Source organism: Felis catus, chromosome D2 (assembly GCF_018350175.1).
Source record: "Felis catus isolate Fca126 chromosome D2, F.catus_Fca126_mat1.0, whole genome shotgun sequence".
Taxonomy (NCBI): domain Eukaryota; kingdom Metazoa; phylum Chordata; class Mammalia; order Carnivora; family Felidae; genus Felis; species Felis catus.
Genome location: NC_058378.1, coordinates 67,135,777 through 67,156,416, shown reverse-complemented (window position 1 = coordinate 67,156,416; position 20,640 = coordinate 67,135,777). Strand labels below are relative to the sequence as shown.

General features: G+C 44.9%; 1 long non-coding RNA gene across 2 annotated transcripts in view; it reads left to right on the top strand.

Moving 5' to 3' along the window:
- The first annotated feature begins 1,693 nt into the window (after positions 1 to 1,693).
- Positions 1,694 to 20,640, top strand: part of LOC109492687 — a 72,052-nt gene continuing 53,105 nt past the window's right edge. Inside the window, exons 1-2 of one of the 2 annotated variants that reach the window (XR_002736920.2) lie at positions 1,694 to 2,266; positions 20,329 to 20,412. This is a non-coding gene — a long non-coding RNA (uncharacterized LOC109492687). Of the gene's footprint in view, positions 2,267 to 11,247; positions 13,587 to 20,328; positions 20,413 to 20,640 lie in introns of those variants that run through there. The other variant, XR_006587309.1, reaches the window with a different exon arrangement.

Below are 20,640 nucleotides of genomic sequence, written 5' to 3'. Positions count from 1 at the left end.
AATGTTATAATTAACCTCCTTAATCATAAGAAAGAAAATGTATATGCACGCATATGCACACATACACACATCATGCACAAACATTGGGTCATTCTATACCTATTATACAATTTGCTTTTTTAACTTGGGAGTATATCCAAATTGTTTTTCCATATTAGTGCACATATATCTGATTAGTTTTGATTATGTCATTGTATGGCTGGTTCTTTTTAAAACTAGTTTCATTAAATCTTAAACCATATCTTGGATTTGGATGGCTTTGAAAGATGAATAAATATAAGCATATTTCAGACATTTCACCAAAGCGTGGTTGGCAATGTCTGTTACTTTCTCCAGCTGGGGAAACAGAAAATGAAATGAGCTAATCTATTTTTACCATTCAGAACCAGGGTGCCAGCCTAGGAAGTTTCACTGATAGGACGGGCCGAAATTGACAGAATGTCTGAAAACACTTGCCAACATTTCCAGTGTCCCTCCTCCCGTCTTTTCTCTCGAGGACCATTGATTCCAACGTGCAATGTGGGAAAAAGCAAGATGCACGGCTAGTTCTCAGGTTGTATTTGTGATGTGGCTTCCCAGTAACAGGATGTATTTTGATCCACCAAAGATCAACTCTTAATTGTGTTTGTTTCACACATACAAACTCCTATTTCTATGTCCCATAGGATTGGACTTGGAAGAAGTTTCTCCTTAAACGATAGGATGTATTAATCATGTTTCTTCTCCATCATCCCTGTAAAAGTCAGAAGACCTCCCCTTTAGGACTCAGACTGTCGTCTCCTCCGAGACCCTGAAGGTTTCCCTCTCTCAGGAAGTGGGAGCTGTGGATTGCAGTTGAGTTGGAGTTTAAACAGACCGTAACTCAAGTGTGACGGCAACTCCACCGTTTGTTCATCGGGCTGTTAAGCCTGTCACTTCCCAAAGCAGCCTCAGAGCAAAGTTTGATTTAATTGGCTCGAGCCCAAGAAGCAAAGTTTCCTGGTGCCGGGTGCCTGGAGCGTCCTGCCTGGATCTTCATGTCTTGGCATTAAGTCCAAGAGACAAGATGAGGTGAGCTGATCCCAGAAATCTGGAGAACCAGAATAAAACCAGTGTGCAAGTGTTCAGAGGGAAGAGGAGCTAAAATGTGGATCAAAGGACTCTTTTTTTTTTACTTTCAAATACGTGATAAAAACAAAAAGGTTGGGTGTAAAAACAGGCAGCAGGCTAAATTTATGGAACGATTCCTGGGAAGCTGCTTTTCTTTTTCTTGCTCAGTTTATCCCCTGGTGAAGTTTAATGTACAAGGCAGTGAGGATTCCAGGAAGGGAACAGATGTGGAGCCGACGCCATGGACACCCCAGGGGCCGGCTTCCCTCTGATAAAATAAATCCATCCACGTCACTCGAACTGTGTGAGGGGCCTATCCACCGCCCAGCCCTTAGCGCTTGTGCAACCTGAGGGCCTGTCCTGGCATCCAGCTGCCTGACACTCACATCCTTCATTTCCCATCAGATAGGAGTGAGCAATTGTGCAAGGAGGCAAGGTTGTACCTGCCAGCCACGAAACACGTTTTGCCCTTGGTGTTTCCCCACAGGTGGGGGGTTTATTCTGCAAAGACCGGAAGACTCAGCAGGAAGCACGTTGTGACCCCTTCCATGCAACAGCTTCAGTGCTGTTGGCTCCTAGGGGAGAGGCAGGGGGGCAGTGGGAGGGCTGGGGGCGGGGCTTGGCAGTTAAAGCCCATACTGTGGTTGCTGGGTGTGAGAGTAGTTGGGAGTACAGAGTAAGGATTAAATACACAGGATCGGCATTTAAAAACAAAAATGCAGATTTTGGTAAGGTGGCAGTTATGGTATAGGTTTTGGATCTCCCCACATCACTCCACAGAAACAGAATTTGGCTGGGATAGCAAAACTAAAACTCCTGGATGAGATCCATGCCAGATCTAGGTGACAAGCCCCACAAACCCTGAGTACGAGCAGGTTGTCTGGTAGACCTAAGAACCCCCAAGTGATGATCAGGAAGTTGAAATTGCAGTGAGCCAATTCGGGAGCGGCCGCTGGAACTGGGGGTGGTTTGCACACACCAGTGGGTGAGTGGGAGGGATTTGTGGTGAGGCCTGCAGGGGCTGGAGCAGTCAATGTCCCAGGAACTTCTAGGACAAAGTCCCGCGCTGAGGAGAAACTGCTGGGGACAGGATCCCAAAGGAAGCGGTGCAGGTGCAGGAGACACAAAGGAAAGCGAAGATCCAGTCAGAGGGAACAGAGCCAGGACTTTGAAGGAAGTAAGTGCTGTATTTTTTAACACTTCACAAAACCAACAGGAAAGGAGTCTCTTTGAGCCCTGAATGAAGCTATCCTAGTTCAAGTCTCTTCCAGAAGTTCAGAAAAATGCATTTCAGCTAAAAATGGGCAATGGGGAAAAAAAGATTAAGGTAAAGAGTTCTTGTAAACTTGCAATTGAAAAAATTTTTTTAAATGTTTATTTACTTTTGAGAGAGGGAGAAAGAGAGAGAGCGCGAGCATGAGTAGGGGAGGGACAGAGACAGGGAGACACAGAATCTGAAGCAGGCTCCAGGCTCTGAGCTGTCAGCATAGAGCCTGATGCGGGGCTCGAACCCATGAACTGTGAGATCATGACCTAAGCCAAAGTCGGAGGCTTAACTGACTGAGCCACCCAGATGCCCCAAGTGTTCTTGCAAACTTAAAAAGAAAAATAATCTGCAGGATGACCTGCCTACAGTGATACCACTTTATCACGACATGCTCCTAAAACAGATGAAAACAAAAATGCTTCAAAACATATCTACACATTTAAAAATAACATGCAAGAACAACATAAGACAGAATTAGAAAAGATGAGAAATTGAGAATTCAGGAAAGAAGTAGAAAAAACAATTGTTTAAATATGAAGGATCACGGGGGCCTGGTGGCTCAGTCAGTTAAGCATCTGATTCTTGATTTCAGTTCAGGTCATGAGCTTGTGGTTTGTGAGATCAAGCCCCTCTTTGGCCTCTGCACTAATAACTCTGAGCCTGCTTGAGATTCTCTCTCTCTCTCTCTCTCTCTCTCTGCCCCTCACCAGCTCGCTCTCTCTCTCTCTCTCTCTCAACGAATAAATAAGCATTTAAAAAAATGGAGACACCAGAAGGAACATGGCATGCATGAATAAATGCAAGAATGTTTCAAGATCAATAGAAGGTGAGTAAGGGAAACAAAAAGCAAAAATAAAAAGGATTTAAAAGAAAGTGATAGTTATAAAAGACAGGAAAAATGTAACATTTATGCAATAGGTTTCCCCAAAGAAGAAAACTTAAGCAAGAAAACTAGAGTTCTAGAAAACATTCCCAAAAAACCTCAAAAAGTTTGAAAGTACACATGGAAGAGGAACACCGTAAAACTGAATAAACAGACCCAGGGTGACCAACAGGACATATTGTAATAAAGTTATTCTACTTTATTTATTTATTTATTTATTTATTTATTTATTAAAAAAAATTTTTTTTTTAATGTTTATTTTTTTTTGAGACAGAGAGAGAGAGAGTATGAACAGGGGAAGGGCAGAGAGAGAGGGAGACACAGAATCTGAAACAGGCTCCAGGCTCTGAGCGGTCAGCACAGAGCCTGATGCGGGGCTCGAACTCACAGACCGCGAGATCATGACCTGAGCCAAAGTCGGACGCTCAACCGACTGAGCCACCCAGGCGCCCCAAAGTTATTCTACTTTAAAGAAAAAGAATGAATCCTTTATATTCAAACAAATGATCCAGTAACTGAACAATAGAAAATGTGATATTTCCATCCAGAATTGTTCCCGGTGACACTTGAGGTCAAAAGTAACATGGGGTTGTGGTCCCAAGGCTGTTCATTGTAACTCAAGACTCACCTTTGTTTTATGTGTTTTTTTTGTGTGTCAGATGCGAAGGAGGTAGGAGGTACCCACCTGCATCCTGTGCCCTGTGATGAGGAGGGCTCACAGGAGAAGTGTTAAAATGTGATTTTATTGGAACACAGTGTGGAAGTTCTCATGAAATTAAAAATAGATCTACCCTATGACCCAGCAATAGCACTGCTAGGAATTTACCCACGGGATACAGGAGTGCTGATGCATAAGGGCACTTGTACCCCAGTGTTTATAGCAGCAATTTCAACAATAGCCAAATTATGGAAAGAGCCTAAATGTCCATCAACTGATGAATGGATAAAGAAATTGTGGTTTATATACACAGTGGAGTACTACGTGGCAATGAGAAAGAATGAAATATGGCCTTTTGTAGCAACGTGGATGGAAATGGAGAGTGTGATGCTAGGTGAAATAAGCCATACAGAGAAAGACAGATACCATATTTTTTCACCCATGTGGATCTTGAGAAATTTAACAGAAGTCCATGGGGAGGGCGAAGGGGGAAAAAGTTACAGAGAGGGAGGGAGGCAAACCATAAGAGACTCTTAAATACTGAGAACAAACTGAGGGTTGATGGGGGGTGAGGGAGAGGGGAAAAGGGGTGATGGCATTGAGGAGGGCACCTGTTGGGATGAGCACTGGGTGTTATATGGAAACCAGTTTGACAATAAATTATATTTAATATAAAAATGTGATTTTATTTTTTAAAGTTTATTTATTTATTTATTTATTTAGAGCAAGGGAGGGGGACAGAGAGAGGGGGAGAGAGAGAATCCCAAGCAGGCTCCACACTGTCAGCATAGAGCCCAGTCCAGGGCTCAAACTCACAAATCGTGACCTGAGCTGAAATCAAGAGTCTGGCACTTAACCGTCTGAGCCACCCAGGTGCCCCAAAATGTGATTTTATTTTTATTTATTTTTTTATTATTAAAAAAAAATTTTTGACATTTATTTATTTTTGAGACAGAGAGAGAGAGAGAGCATGAACAGGGGAGGGTCAGAGACAGAGGGAGACACAGAATCTGAAACAGGCTCCAGGCTCTGAGTGGTCAGCACAGAGCCTGATGCGGGGCTTGAACTCACAGACCGCGAGATCATGACCTGAGCCGAAGTCGGACGCTTAACCGACTGAGCCACCCAGGTGCCCCAAAAATGTGATTTTAAAGAGGAGCTGAAACGTGTGTGTGTGTGTGTGTGTGTGTGTGTGTGTGTGTGTGTGTGTGTGCGCGCGCGCAACATGCCCCACTTTTTTAACATCCACAGCTGATTTCACATGAAAGAAAAAACAAAAACGTGCATGGGCCGAACAAACATGTGGGTCCTGAATTGAGTTCTTGGGCAGCAGTTGTGTCTTCTCATTGGATGCTCAGCTCCAAGACAGGCCAGGTGACTGCTGCCGATCGAGGGGACAGCTGCACCCTGGGTTCTGCTGTGCCCATCTGCTCTCTCCGAGAGGCCATGCTGCAAAAGACACACAGGGTCCCATGGCTGAGAATCTCTTCCTAACTGTTAGTGTGAACATCTTTTTATTTTTATTGTTTTATCATTTTTTTGTAAAGAGGTAGACCAGACCATAGGAAGAAACTGAGGTCAGAGCGAAGGCCCAGACGAGAGCCACACCAGTTCCTGGTCTCCTGGCTCTCGGGGCCAGGGCTCCTTCCACTGCGTCCCCAGTGCCTGCCCTGCCAGCAGGTACGGCTGCCGCTGGCTTCAGCCTCCCTGCCGGAGCCCTCTCCTGTCCTTCATCCTTCCAATTCTTGCCTTCTTCTGAATCTAGTTCAAGTCCCACATGTCTCTCCACGAAGTGTTTCCTGACTGCTCCAACTGAACGTCCCTGCTCTAAATTTCTTTCGCATTTACTTTCTTCACAAACTGTGATGGATATTTCCTTCTTAAAATCGAACTTTCCCCATGTCTCTCCAACTAGACTTGTAGCTCCTTGGGGTCCAACACCAGCCATTGCCAGGATAGGGCACACAGTAGGTACTCAATATCTATTGATTGGTGGAGTGGTGAAGACATTCTAAACACATTTATAGGTGAGTGAATGACAGGAGTGAGTTGAATTTGGTCCCACCTCTTACTAGCTGGTGTGGGGCAAATTATGTATCTTTTATGTATCCTGATTGTCATCTCTAAGTGGAGATGATATATTTACCGTTAGCATATTCGTGAGGATTATGTGACAAAATGTGCACAAATCACTTAGCCTAATGCTAGACAGCTAGTAAGTACTCAATTAGCTGGGACATATGTATTTTTAAGCAGAAGGTGAGATACCCATTTTGTTTTAAATTCTCTGTTTATTGTCCCCCTATATCTTCCTTCTCTAATTTTCTCATATCATTATTATTATTTTTTAAATTTAATTTTTATTTTTTTAAATTTACATCCAAATTAGCATATAGCGCAACAATGATTTCAGGAGTAGATTCCTTAGTGCCCCTTACCCATTTAGCCCATCCCTCGTCCCACAACCCCTCCAGTAACCCTCAGTTTGTTCTCCATAGTTATGAGTCTCTTCTGTTCTCCCACCTTGTTTTTATATTATTTTTGTTTCCCTTCCCTTATGTTCATTTGTTTTGTCTCTTAAAGTCCTCATTATGAATGAAGTCATGATTTTTATCTTTGACTAATTTCACTTAGCATAATACCCTCCAGTTCCCTCCACATAGTTGCAAATGGCAAGATTTCATTCTTTTGGATTGCTGAGTAATACTCCATTGTATATATACACCACATCTTCTTTATCCATTCATCCATGGATGGACATTTGGGCTCTTTCCATACTTCGGCTGTTGTTGATAGTGCTATAAACATGGGGGTGCATGTGTCCCTTCAAAACAGCACACCTGTGTCCCTTGGATAGATGCCTAGTAGTGCAATTGCTGGGTCATAGGGTGGTTCTATTTTTAGTTTTTTGAGGAACCACCATACTGTTTTTCAGAGTGGCTGCACCAGCTTGCATTCCCATCATGTCATTATTTAAAAAAAAAATAAAATGTTACTGTTTAGAACAGTTTTACTGTGAAGACAGTATTCCTTTGGTTCCCCTATTATTATTAAATTTTTTTTCATGTTTATTTATTTTTGAGAGAGAGAGAGAGAGAGAGAGAGAGAGAGAGTGTGTGTGTGTGTGTGTGTGTGTGTGTGTGTGTGAGCAGGGAAGGAGGAGAGAGAGGGAGACACAGAATCTGAAGCAGGCTCCAGGCTCTGAGCTCTCAGCACAGAGCCCGACGCGGGGCTCAAATTCATAAACTATGAGATCATGACCTGAGCTGAAGTCAGAGGCTTAACCGACTGAGCTGCCCAGGTGCCCTGGTCTCCCGGGGCATTATTATTAACATCTTATTATTATTATTATTATTATTAACATCTTACATATTATGGTGCATTTGTCACAATTAATGGAATGATGTTGATGCATTATTAGTAACTAAAGACCACAGTTTATTCAGAGTTCCTTAGTTTTTACCCGATGTGCATTTTCTGTTCCAGGATCCCATTCAGGATATCACACTACATTTTGTTGTCGTGTCTCCTTTGGCTCCTCTTAGCTGTGTTTCTTGGACTTTCTTTGTTTTGGAGTGCTCTAGAGTGTCCCTCTCTTGGGATTTTTCTCATGTTTTTCTCACGACTAGACTGCGGCTCTGGGTCTTGGGGAGGAAAACCACAGAGCTAAAGAGTCATTTTTCCTGTTGCTGTTGACTTTGGTCACCTGGCAGAGGTAGTGTTCGTCAGATTTCTCCGTTGCAGTTACTCATTTAACCTCCATTCTGGACTGTACTCTTTGGGAGGAAGGCACTATGTGTGGTCCACTAAGCTCTGCACAGTTTTCTCGAAGGTGGACTATCTACATCACTTATTTAGAATTGTGCACAGACGATTTGTCTCTTTGCTCACATTAATTCATTTTTTCAATTATCTCTTCTTATCCGTGTTGACTTGTGCTTTGGTTTATAACTAATACTTCTTTATTTTGTTGCTCATATTGTTCCAGCTTTGGCCATTGGGAACTCTTTGAGTTGGTTCCTTTGTCTTTTTGATACAGTTCTCTGTGTGTGTGTGCGCGCGCGCGTGCGTGTGCATGCGCGTTAAGCATGTTCTTACTTTCTGGCATTACAAGAAGCTCCAGGCTCATCCGGTATATTTCTCGCCTCAGTTCTAGAATCAGCCGTTTCCCCAAGGAGTCCTAGTTCCTTTTCTTGGAGAAAGCGATTTAAAGCTACCATCTGGGCAGTAAATGGGTTCTTTGCTACTGGACTGTCATTGTAGGCCCTCTCCGCGGAGAGCAAGGAAACCCCGAAATGTGTACGCTAACCCATCTCTCTCTCTCTCTCTCTCTCTCTCTCTCTCTCTCTCTCTCTCTCTCTCATCTATTTACCTATACATTTCTATATGTAACCATCTGTGTCTCTATTAAGCTAGACATGATTCGTGCCAGGGTTCGCTAGCTCTCGTCCATGATCACCTCTCCCTGCTTCTCTGGAAGCTTCCTGCTCCACCAGTGAGAAACCCGACTCCCACAGTCCCCATCCATTTACCTAGTTGTTCGGTTCTGATGCACATGTGTGGCAGTATTAGCACTGTGCGCCTGTGCGGAAATCTCGAACAACTTGCGTACAGTGTTCACGTGCAGTTCTTTTAGCTTTGGTTTTGCAGACGCCACTCATTTCCGAAGTGACGTAAGTCAGCGCCCTTTCCTCCTCTCCCTTTAGTGAGCTTGTTTCACACATTTGAGTGCCGTTAGAACGCCTGGTCACAGACTGAGTTCCATCCTGGGATTCCCTTGACCTCTTGAATGATTTTTGCCAAAGTGCATACAGTAAGATTCACTCTGTGCTGTATGGTTCCTTGGGTTTTGGTGAATGAATAGTGTCATGTGTCCACACTTACAGTGTCACACAGAATAGCTCCACTGCCCTGAAAAAGTTCCCCGGGCTTCACCCATTCAGGCTTCCCCCTCTGTCCCACTCTGATGGCACCCACTGATATGTTTACGGTCTCTCTAGTGTTGACTTTTCTAGAAGGTCGTATAATTGGAATCATATACTATGTAGGTTCTTTCAGATCGGCCTCTCTAACTCAGCAATATGTAGCTTTATCCCTGTCTTTTTCTGACTTGATAGCTTATTTCTTTTCATCACCAAATAATATTCCATCTTATAGATACACCGGTTTGTTTATACATTCACCTGGTGGAAGACATCTTGTTTTTTTCCTATCATATTTGTTTAATAAAAGGGAAAGTCTTTTTTCTTTCTAAGGGGATTTTTGTTTTACTTTTCTATTACAGAAGTAGCATGTGAAAGGCAGAGTACTATAGTGATTAAGAACATGGTTCCAAATCACATGGGACCATATAACTAGCTGTGAGTCCTTGGGTGAGAGCACAACTTCTCTGAGCCCCCGTTTCTCCTTCTGCAAAGGGAGATTAGTGGCGGCCTCTCCCTGTCCTTTGGTCATGAGGATTGAGTGAGGAACTCTCATAGAGCATGTCCCTGAATGTGAGCTCAGCGTGGACGCCCATGACGTCCACCCAGCCCGAGAGATTTGTTTTTGAAATTGCAGTTTACTGAGATATAATTCCCACACTGTGCGATTCTATAAACTGAGGTTTTGATGCTGGTAATCTCTCGACCTCCCCAGAAGGTATCAAAGAAGGTTTTCACACAGAGGCATTATGACTCTAAGGTGCATCTTCATGTTTGAATTGTTAGAATGGGAAACAAACCTCATTATAGAAAACTTGACCGAGCCTGCTCGGGAGATCTGGGGCTGTGGTGAAGGAGGCCCTTGGAAAAGGGGTGAGTGGGACATGTCTCCTCCATCATCCCATGCTTTCTTTCCTTCCTCCCGGGGTCAGAAGAGTCTGCAATTTGCCCGGGGTCATGGTGGAGGACATACATTTTTGAACAACACAAACATTTCTGAAGAAAAGGAAGAATCCTCCAAGGAGATGCTGGGAGAACTATAAGGGTGGGATCCTGGGGTTTCCACAGTTGAAAGTGTCACACGTGCCAGGGGTTGGGTGGGCATTACTCTGGGAGTAATGCCCCTGCAGAGTGGGCCCAGTGACATCCAGGCCCTCCTGTGTGTTCCGCCAGCAGATGGCAGTGTGGTTCTTCAGAGAGAGCAACGATGGCCAGCCTCGGAGGAAGTGCATTGGATTATAGCTACTAAGAAAGACCTGAGGAGGACCCTCGTGTTCTCACACAGCTGCCACTCAATGTCCTTTCAGAATTCATTGTACCCAGCCCACGTCTATGCGCAGGAATGCAGGTAGAGCTCACTTAACAAAGATGGACTGAAACGCCAGCTCCGATGGGACCCTTAGCTGGATGTCATGGGAACAGAAAGATGTCTGCCACGGGGCCCCTCACAGACCATGTACTTTAATGGAGACACATGTCCTAACGTGACTACAGCACAGGGGACTTTATAATGTAAGTAGGACAGGCAGGAGGTTTCTATAGAACCTCTCTAAGGCCTCCCTAGTGCTTGGTCCCATCTGGACATCTCAGGCTTCCTGGGTAGTGCGAGCCCATCTCGTTAAGGTAGCGACCTCTGCTGGCCTCTGCTAAGGTGGCTTACCATACTAGATGCTACAAAATCACCACAGTTTTGCTTTCTGGCCTTTTTTTTTTTTAAGACTTAACGTTTTTACAGCAGTTTTAGGTTCCCAGCAAAATTCAGAGAATGGTACAGATACCCTGTATAACCCTGCCCCGACACATGCACAGCCTCCCCCACTATTAACAACCCCCCCCCCCACAAGAGTGGTACGTTTGTTACAGTTGATGAACCTATATTGATGCATTATAAAACCAAAATCAATCGTTTATTCCATATCACTCTTAGTGTTGTGCATTCTGGGGGTTTGGACAAATGTATAATAACATGTATATTCATCATTATGGTTGTGTACAGAACTTTTCACTGCTCCAAAAGTCCTTTGTGCCCCAGCGGTTCTTCTCCCACCCCTCGGTCCCTGGCAACCCCTGGCTTTTTACTGTCTCCATATTTTGCCTTCTCCAGAATGTCACAGAGCTGGAATCACACGGTGATTCTCTGCTACGAAGGAAATTAAATTTGCTATGATCATGGGTCAAGGAACAGCACGTACAGATGCAAATGTAGATGTTCTAGCTGTTCTTTGGCAGAGAGGTGACCAACTGTGAGGTACCAGGGGGTAAAAATACCCACACAGAAAGTGTACATAAAGTGAAAGGAAAGTCATTACCTTCTACCCCCCCCCCCCACCCCAGTGGGCGAGTGCAGAGAATTAGAGGGATATGTATATGAAGTGGATCTGACACTAATTGGCAGAAATGCTTTCATTGCCTTATGAAGCAAGGTTCATTAACTAAAACATAATGTTCAGTGTGACTTTAAAATTAAATACCTGGGACATAATGTCTCGTGAGGCAGATATGCAGTGGAGTTATTTATATGCTTACACTTCAACATGTTAGCTTATTGTATTATTGAAAACCAAATCCACTCTGGGAGATTCAAAGTGCTTCTATTTGACTTCTTTTCAGAGAACTTCATACTAAGTTCGATACATTCCCTTATGAGGTCATCTAATCCCTTTCTCTTTCTTGTTAGCATCAGTTAGTATCACCCAACCCTGTCGTTGAGCATCTATGGGAAGAAATAATAGAACATGTCTCTACTATTGAAGAATCTGTGATCTGGAGGTAGGGCTTATTGGGCCGATGTATGGCCCCATTACATATGTAGTAGAAAATGCACTCGCTGGGTTCTCATCAGTAAGAATCAGAAATTGACTCCATATTTAGGGGAAAAAAAGCGGAGGGAGAAGAGGTTTATGGAGGGTTGTTGGTGGCACGAGTGTTGGGAACAGTTGGCATCAGAAGGATGCACTTCTGTGCTGAATCTGACCTTCAAACATTCTCCCTGAATTAGCACCGCTTGGCCAGCGCTCATGGTACCAGGAACAAGTATCTGACCTGTGAAGCCTGGATTGCCGGCCTGCCTCAGGGGGCGGTGGTGAAACAACGCGGCCCCTTGACTTCTGCTAATAGAGGAGGGAGGGTGTGGTGGCAGGTGTTGGACTTACCTTCTGCCAAGGCCTTGAAAGGTGGGAAATGTTCCCAAACAGGAGATGGAGGAACAAATGGAACGGTGGGCGTTGAAGGCTGGATAGCCAGCAACAAAACAGAGCTGCCCCTTGTTGACCCGGTAGCAAAAACAACCAACTATGGAGAAATGCTGATATATATTTTGCTTTATGCCATATAGAAGGTGTTTTCAAGAGTTACCTTTGTAAGGAATCCTATGTCAGATGCACTAGGATACGACCTACACCAAGGAGCTCTTGGTGCCTCCTTTTACAAACTAGTGATGTGAAACATGGCCTCAGATTGATTTGATGTGAGGGAGGATTGCCTTGTAATGGATTGTTCTAAAGGAGATTTAGCTGCATAAGTAACCGCACCACTGGTGGGGAAGGCAGGTCTGAGTTTTGCCTTGAAGGCCCCTCCCCTTCAGTAAGTAGATCCTGATGGAAGATTCCATCACAGGCTCCATAATCTCACCAGACAATTATTCTTTAAGAACTGGGCACTCTGAGATTCCCTTTTTTATTTTGTATTTTATTTCACGTTTATGCTATTGCCTTCATGGCTCCTTCAGGGCAGTGACTGAGCCTGAATTGTTGTTTTTAAGGATGGATTCAAACTCCATCACAGCTGGTAGTGTTTGCAGCAGCACAGGTGATTTTCTTACTGTCAGTGTAGCAAGTTTTTTTTTTTTTTTTTTTTCCTTTAAATTAACTGAGTGCCTGCCATGAGGTCTCGCAGGCTCTTCAAGGTCCCGCTTCAGCTCTCAGGGCCTCCTGGGACACAGCCCGTGGCCCATCCTCCTCTTTCCTGAATTCCCCGGGGGACTCCGAGGTGAGGATACTCAGACCTGACTTCGCGTGGTCTAGCTCTGTTCTCCGGTCCTGTCCTGTAAGAGGGCTACTCACCTTCTCCTCGGGTCCGGACTTCTGTGCTGCCTGACTGAACCTCATCCGGTCTGGTTTACAGAGCAGTCGACACTATGGAGTCCCGTCACTGTGTGGACACAGTGTGTGTGGCCTACTCGCCTCGCCTCCCTCTCTCCATTCTCCTTTCAAGAAAAGTAAAGACTTTCAGTTCTGCAGCTTTTCCGGGCACCGCTGAGCATCTGTGGACTTAGCTTTCTCCTTCCGCACTCAGCCGTCAGAGGGGCCTTTAACCAGGACGTTCAGAGTCCTGAAGAGACTCTGCCCAGTAAGTCACAGTGCCCAGAACCCTAGAGTTCGTTCACACCAGCAGGGCCCAGACCCGGGGATTTCCTGGCCCAGCCAAATTTCAAGGCCGTGTGATTTAGAGATGGGATTTGCGGCACAGGGGTAAAGACGAGTGTATCAACAATAAAACAAAACCAGAAAACCAACCAAACTTCGAGGACAAGATTTTGTCACAAAATAGGTGGAAGAACATTATTTCAGAATAAAGGAGGGTCACTGAACTTAAATGCATTTAATCTGATGAAGGAGTCATGGGATGGCCTTCATTTTTGTCATGTTGGGGGGAACGTATTATTGCCAATGCCCTCATTACACACCGTGCCGTGGGTGGTGCTGAATGGAAGAAACCTGGCCCCAAACAGCGCCCTCTAGGCCTGATGGAGAGACAGGACAAACACAGGTGAGGCTCATCTCTGCTGCTGGGGCACGGGCTCCTCTGGGTGGGGGGTTAGTGACTGAAGTGAGCGCAAGGGGCTTTGGACCTACTCGTAATGTTCTGTTTCTTCATCTGGGTGTGCCCAGGGTGTGAATATCCAGAGATTTGCATGCCCAGGGTGTGAATATCCAGAGAACCATACACTTGCGAGACATGGATGTATTATATTTGGATTAAGTGTTGCAAACACACACTTCGTCATTGTCTATGCTGGGCCACTAGTCCTTTGAAATCCACGGATCAAGTTCAACCTCTAGATTTGGTAGAGACCAACTGAGCCCCCGAGAGGGGAGGCACCTGTTCTGGGTGACCAAGCAAGTCAGTGGTCAAACTGGGACTGAGGCTTAGCTTGGAGACTCGTCCCTGCCTCAGGCATCTTAGTCCTTTAGTGACCTCTTCCCTTTTAGGAAGTGTGCTGGCAGCTTTAGGGGCCCTGCTCCGGGATACTTGTTAGGTGACATGTGGAAAGGATGTTGCTGGTATCCTGTCCTCACCTGAGGCTCCTGAGTTCCCTCTGCTGATGAGCAACTTCTGCCCCATGAGTCTTCTGCTCACCACAGCTTCATTTGATTACTTCTCTGGAGAAGAAAGTTCTCCCTTTCAAGGCAAGCTCTTCTCCCACTTGGACCCTTGGGCTCTCCAATCTGATTTATCTCATTACTTCCTCTTGTATTTGCATTTAATCTTTTTTTTTCCCCCCTGTAGGGCCTTTTCCTTTTGACTACAAATCTCAATATTTTTTCCTCCCGAAAAAACAACCCCTTCCCCGGTTTCGATTAATGAAACAGCTATTTACAAAGAACTGTCCCTACTCAGGGCGAGGCAGGTTTCACTGCCTCTCTAGAGATAGTCAGCATCTTCAGACTTTGTGAAAACACTGACTCCATATTCATTTTCTCCACTTCCTCATGTCCTATTTCCCTCCCACACATGGTTGTCCGGCCCCGTCTTCAGCGCCATTTTATTTTATTTTTATCTCGTTTATTTCAATTATTTCATGGCATGTAATGCAGCCAGGGTCCTTTCAGCAGGATGTACACTTGCTAGGTTGCCTGGGATGGCCCCATCTTCCACTGGTTCTGCCAGTGTGATTACTAATAGTGTTAGTTCCTGAGAGAAGTGTTTGGTTTGGATTGGGAGCTGTATGGTTGTACCGCCTCTTAGCAGCCATAGACAGTGGCCTCTTCTTTTTTCTCATTTGTGTGAATTCTTGTGTCCATTTTGGCAAAGGATGGGTAAGAATTCTGGCTTTGATGACAAAAAGACCTGAGTTAATCTCTTTATTTATTTGTTTAAACAGACCTGGGTTGAATCCTAGAACCTCATGCACAAGCTCTGGGCTTCTGTTTCTTCTTTTTTCTTTTTTTAATTTTTTTAACATTTATTTTTTTGAGAGAGAGAGAGACAGAGTGTGAGCAGGGGAGGGGCAGAGAGAGAGAGAGAGAGAGAGAGAGGCACAGAATCCAAAGCAGGTTCCAGGCTCTGAACTGTCAGCAAAGAGCCCGACTTGGGGCTTGAACCCATGAACCATAAGATCATGACCTGAGCCAAAGTCAGATGCTTAAACGACTGAGCCACCCAGATGCCCCTGGGCTTCTGTTTCTTTGTCTGTAAATGGAAGATGAAAGCAATGGTACCTCTCTCACAGGGTGGCTGCTGTGTTCAGGGAGGGAAGCATTTAAAGTGCTTGGTATTCCTTTTTAAACATTTTTAACCTAACTTATTTTTTCTTTCTTTTTCTTTTTGAGCCAGAGAGTACGAGTAGGGGAGGGTTAGAGAGAGGGAGACACAGAATCTGAAACAGGCTCCAGGCTCTAAGCTGTCAGCACAGAGCCCGACATGGGGCTCCACTCGTGAACCACGAGATCATGACCTGAGCTGAAGTCAGATGCTTAACCAACTGAGCCACCCAGGCACCCCTAATTTATTTTTTGAGGGAGAGGGTGCAAGCGGGGGGGAGGGACAGAGCGAGAGAGGGGCAGAGGATCAGAAGCGGGCTCTGCACTGACAGGCTGACAGCAGTGAGCCAGATGTGAGGCACGAACCATGAGATCATGACCTGAGCCGAAGTCAGACGCTCATCTGACTGAGCCACCCTAGGTGCTCCCAAAGTGTCTGGCATTCCTGAAAAAGTTAAAAGTAGAACTACCCTACCGTCCAGGGATTGTACTACTAGCATTTACCTAACAAGTACAAAAAACAGTAATTTGAAGAGATACATGCACCACTGTGTTTATTGCAGCATTATTTGCAATAGCCAAATTATGGGAGTAGCCCAAGTGTCCATTGACTGATGAACCGGTAAAGAACATGTGGTGTGTATATATATACACACACAATGGGATACTACTCACCTATAAAAAAGAATGAAATCTTGCCATCTGCAATGACATGGATGGAGCTAGAGAGTATGCTGCTAAGAGAAATAAGTCAGAGAGACAAATACCATATGATCTCACTCATGTGGAATTTAAGAAAGAAAACAAATGAGCAAAGGGGGAAAAAGCGAGGAAGAGACAAACCAAGAAACAGACTCACAAATATAGAGAACAAACATTGATGGTTACCAAAGGGGAGGTGGGGGGGGGGTTAGCTGAAATAGGTGAAGGGGATTAAGAGTATACTCATCATGATGAGCACTGAGTAAGGTATAGGACTGTTGAATCACTATATTGCACACCCGAAACAAATGTAACACTGTACGTTAATTATACTGGAATTAAAATTAAAAACTTAAAAAACAGTGCTTGGCTTGGCTGCAGCACAGAGTGGGTGGTCAGTGAGGAGTGCTCCCTTCTGGGACCCTCCTCCCCCTTTGCCCCTGGACCCCCCCCCACCCCCCCCGCCATTGTCTCCACCTTGCTCTCCAGTGCTTTCTTGGCAGGCACCTTCTTAGGCTCTTCATGCTTTTCTGCCCTAACCTGCTGGAATTCTGTGATTCAGCCCAGTCTTGTGATGAGGGGTGTGAGCTGCGGCCATGATGGTCTGGTTCAACCCCCCAGCGCTGCCATTCGCCAGGAATTTTATTCGTTCTACCTCCCAGGGCCCTCACAACCCTCTCTTTCCCTTCCCACACTGCTGCCCCAGTTGTTTCAGAACTTTGTTCATTTTGTTGTGACCTCTCATACTGGTATCTCTGCCATTAGTCTCTTCTGTTTCCAATACACTTTCCATGTGAATTACAGCTGAATATTTTCTGAAGCCCATTTGTGATTGCACCACTCCCCTGCTCTAAAACCTCCTATGACTCCCTACTATCCACAGACTAGATCTCAAATGCCAGTCCTGTGGTTCAAACACCGCCATCCCCCATCTGGACCCCACCCACCTAACCAACTTCATTCCCCTGCTGCACCCTTCCTGCACCAGATGAGGCACTGAATGGATTTGTTCTTTCTCCCTTGTGTCCTCCCTGGGGTCACTCACCTCAGGGCTTTTGCCCTTGCTACCCATCTGGAACTCCCATCCTCTCCCACATCCCCAACTTCTACCATTCGTCAAAGCCCAAGGGAAACGTCACCTTCGCCTTCTAGCCCGCCCTGGTTTTTTCCTACACTCCAAATTGGAAGGATTCTCTAGGACTTCGTCTACACCTCTCCAGAGGCTGCTCCACTCTCTACTCTGCATTTTGTCTGAACGTAATTTGTTCACACCAGGTTACCTGCCACCGTTCCTGTGTCTGCTTGTCTCCGGCCGGCTGTCAGTAGCCTCGGCAGTCTCCCTCAGCCTGAACAGGACGGGAGCTACCGAGTGGCACTGTGGGTGAGGTGGGCACTGCAAAAACCAGCCAAGTCTCCTTCTCTGCGGCCATGAACATAAAGCTGACTTGGGGGCAAGAGTGGGCGTATGTGCACACACATATGAAGATGACCTAGGAACATTCTCCGAGCAGCACAGCACACAAAATGGGGCAGATTAAGGCAGTGCCACCGGAGAACTGGCAACTTCTCCGAGGCTGCACAGCAGGAAGGGCTCAGCCTTGTGAGTGACGGTGGGGGGGGGGGGGGAAGGCTCCCAAGAAGCAGCAATTTGCACAGAGGCTCGAAGGCTGGGAAGCATGTGGATTAAATAGCAGTAGACAGGGACCTGGGGCAAGGGGCAAGTTGTATCTGTTTCGTCACCGGTCTGAGGGACAATTCCTGTCCCAGTCGTGGGAACTCTGAGTCTCTGGTTCCTGTCTTTCGCACGGTCTAGTGACTGAGATCACAGGCTGTGATAGCAGAGCCACGTACTTGGGTTTAAATCCTGGATCTCCTAATTGCTGATCGAGTGGCTTTGGGAAAGTCACCTGAGCTTCAGTTTTCTCAAGCCGACAGGACAGCAGGAGGGAGAGTGACACAGCGAGACTGAGTGCCTGGATGTTCATATGTGCTCAGTCCCGCTTAGGGTGCAACTCCAGAGCCTCAAGCTGTTTCCCTTCTTTGAGGAATGTCGCATGCTCGCCTCGCCAGGGGCCGGGCCCACAGCGCTCGATGATGGCCCAAGTCACCTCCCAAAGCAAGCTAAGTCTGGGTTAATTAAAAACATGGGATATCACTGTATTTAATCAATTATGCTCCTATACTTCTAGAAAGTGTTAAGGGATATATTTATAAAAATAAAGCCAAGACTTTCTTACAAATGTAAAGAGAACATGTGTCAAAGATTTCACTTAGCTGGTGAATGAGGGAATCCATGCTCTTCCAGTCTCTGCCTTTGTCTCACTGATCATTCCTGATCATTCTAATTCTCTCCCATGGCTTTTACCACCTACTGTACACGTTGAAGAATTATGCGTGTGCATGGGGTGGGGGTAGGGAGAATAACCTTGGTTAAGAGGGTACTTTTCCACTTTATAGTGTGTGGCTTTTTAAAGTTTATTTTATTATTTATTTTGAGAAAGGGAGAGCACGAGCAGGGGAGGGGCAGAGAGACAGAGAGAGAGGGAGAGAGAATCCCAAGCAGGCTCTGTGCTGTCAGCACAGAGACTGATGCAGGGCTTGGATTCATGAACTGTGAGATCGTGACCTGAGCTGAAATTAAGAGTTGAATGCTTAACTGACTGAGTCACCCAGGTGCCCCAGTTAGTGTGTTTTGTTGTTGATTTCCTAATAAATGATAAGCCCCAATCAGTCCTAGGAGGGAGGAGTTCATTGAGAGTGAATGTTACGGAGAAAAGATAGACAAAACAGAAAGGAAGAAAAATCAAGAGAACTTACCATGGAAATCCAGATGAGCACTACCAACTTAAAGGGAGGCTAACAGCTTCATTCATCAGCATTTATTGAACACTTACTGTATGCTGTGATGCAAGGTGCTCTATCAGGCTGTGTGAGCATAATGCATATTATATACCTAATTGTGACCGTGACCCCATTCTCACAGGATCTGTAGTCTTGTTAGAGAGATAAAGCCACCTTGAGCCAGCCTGTTGAGCACTTTGATTTAGTGGTCAGAGAAGACTGACCAGGATAGTGAAGCAGCGTGGAAATTTGTCTTGGAGAAATTTTAGCAGAAAGGTGAGGGGCTTCATTGTCTAAAAAGGTGGTATGTGGAAGGAGGGAGACTTATTCCATGTGGCTCTGAGAAGCAGAGTGAGGACTTATTTATTCATTCATTCATTTGAAAAGTATTGCGTGCTACTCTGTGCCAGGCTCTGTTCTAGACACTGGGGTTTTATATATATATCTAAAAGATATGTGTGTGTGTATATATATATATATCTATATATATCTATATATATCTATATCTATATCTTTTATATATATATACATTATATACACATACATACATATGTGTGTATATATATATATATATATATAAACATATATATATCTATATGTAAATACACACACACACACACACACAATGGAATACTACTTGGAGGTGAAAAAGAATGAAACCCTGTCACTTACAACAATATCGATGGAACTAGAGGGTATTTGCTTAGCAAAATAAGCCAGTCAGAGAAAGATAAATATCACATGATTTCACTCATAGGTGGAATTTGAAAAAGACAACAGCTAACAGAAGGGAAGGGAAGGAAAAATAAGATAAAAACAGAGAGGGAGGCAAACCATAAGAGACGCTTATAAAAGAGAACAAACTGAGGGTTGCTGGAGGGGAGAGGTAGGTGGGGAATGGGCTAAAGGTGTGATGGGCATTATGGAGGGCACTTGTTGGGATGAGCACTGGGTTCTACTCCTGAAGCCAAGACTATACTGTATGTTAACTAAGAATTAAACAAAGAAAAAAAGACAAAAATCCCTGTCATTAAGGACCTAATTTTTCCTCCAATAGTAGGAAGCTACATGGAAGACAGGCTCAGTATCAGGATGAATTTCTACAGGCAGGGCTGTCAAAGATGGACTTTTTCCTTGACAGGATAAAGAGGGCATTCAGGTTTAGTGGACTGACCATCTCTTGGTGATGATGTAGGTAAAAAAAGTCAAGTTCACAAGTAACAGAGCCAAATCCTTGTTTTATTGATCCTCTTTTGACTGCTTAGTTCTGGCCCTTTTGGAAGACCTGAACGTGTCTTCTTCAGTGTGGGTGAGAATGTTCTGGCATAGGATAGCCTGGTGCTCAGTAGTGTCCATTCCTGGAGCTGGGATTGGAAGGGGCAATGCGGTGTACTCTCTCCCACAATTATGAGATTGTGCACATAATATGGTCAGAAATACCAAATCTTTACTGTATTCTTTCTGTCTGCTCACTTCTGTGCCAGGTGACTGACAGATGCATGCACGACTCTGTCCCTGCTGTTGGCAAACTCAAAATAGAGCTGGGAGAGCAGAGAATCTTCTGAGAGGTGAGTGGGCCATCCCATAGCTGTGGTTCAAAGAAGCAGCAGCCAACTTTATTAAAGATGTAGGACAAGCTTTATTTTCTGCAGGTGTCCTTTTTAAAATGGAAATGTGTCTGGGAAGGGATAACACTGTTATAATGGAGTACTTTCATCATGGTGGCAAAACATACCAGAATCACAAATATTTGTGGGGCTTCTATCAACCAGACATAGCTCCGGGTACTATGAGTA